Below are 1,017 nucleotides of genomic sequence, written 5' to 3' on the forward strand. Positions count from 1 at the left end.
AGCGGGCACCGTGGAGCACCCATCTCCTGCCTGTCCCACCAAAACTGGTGACCCACGGGGATGGGGTGTCCCTCCTGGGTCACATAGGGACCTCCAAGCAGCTCCCCAGGGTTCAGGGCTCTCCGGGGAACCAGGAACCTCCCCAGGTGATGGCAGCACCCCTGATTACAGAGTGGGGGGAAACAGGTTTCAGGGCACCCACCGGGATGGAAGGTGCAGGGGAATCCCAGCCTGGAGCCACCGAGGACAAGCGTGCCCGTGGCGCAGGGCGCTCCTCGGCCAGGCGGGCAAGGTCCAGGAGAAAGCTGCGGGACTCAAACGCTGCAGCTGGAGGGGGCCAGCGTGGCCCCACAGCTCCAGCAGCTCAGAGCACGTCCCCTCCCAGCGCTCGTCAGGGCAGTGGCTGTCTCTCGGTGCTGTCTCTCTCTCTCCCCTCTCTGCACCAGCACAGGAGGTTCCACCGCCGTGATGACACAGAGACCTGCAGGAGCAGGTCCCCTCCCTCCTGGCTCCTCTCCCCTCTCACTGACACCAAATTTACCACCTCTTATCAGCATGATTCACCCTCTATCAGCCCTTCCTCCAAGGAAAACATGGCTCAGGGAGAGGAGGAGAGCTCTCAACATCTTCCTGGAGATCCTGGAGCCATCCAGGACAGCCAGGTGCTCCCCGTGTGCTCCTGCTCTGCCCCAGCTGGCGTGCAGCACGCTACGGCCTCCTCCAGCCCCAAAACACCCGTGTCCATCACAGCCCCCAGAACCCCCCGTGGGGGTGGATTCCCAAAGAGGGACGGAGGTGGCGAAGGCTCCCCAGGTGGCCGCGGGGACAGGTCCTCCCGAGAGAGGCCGGCTCTGGCGGGCCTCGCCGTGGCTCACCTCTCCTTCACGATGTGGTCGAGCTTGTAGGTGGGTTTGTTGTTCTTTAGCCGGTCGACAGTGCCCCACTCGCTCTTCCCGTACGCCTTGCGCAGCTTCCGCACAAACACCTGCAGGGACAGGGGCAGGCTGGGGGCTCTGC

At 64.5% G+C, this 1,017-nt stretch overlaps 1 protein-coding gene across 1 annotated transcript in view; it reads right to left on the reverse strand.

Annotated features, from left to right (window-relative positions):
* The window catches only part of PES1 (pescadillo ribosomal biogenesis factor 1), a gene marked incomplete at its 3' end in the record, with an annotated part of 6,888 nt that overhangs the window by 5,638 nt on the left and 233 nt on the right, over positions 1–1,017 (reverse strand). Inside the window, 1 exon segment of the mRNA XM_010077033.1 lies at positions 876–987.

The sequence above is a fragment of the Pterocles gutturalis genome, unplaced genomic scaffold (genome assembly GCF_000699245.1).
Source record: "Pterocles gutturalis isolate BGI_N339 unplaced genomic scaffold, ASM69924v1 scaffold17318, whole genome shotgun sequence".
Classification (NCBI taxonomy): Eukaryota; Metazoa; Chordata; class Aves; order Pterocliformes; family Pteroclidae; genus Pterocles; species Pterocles gutturalis.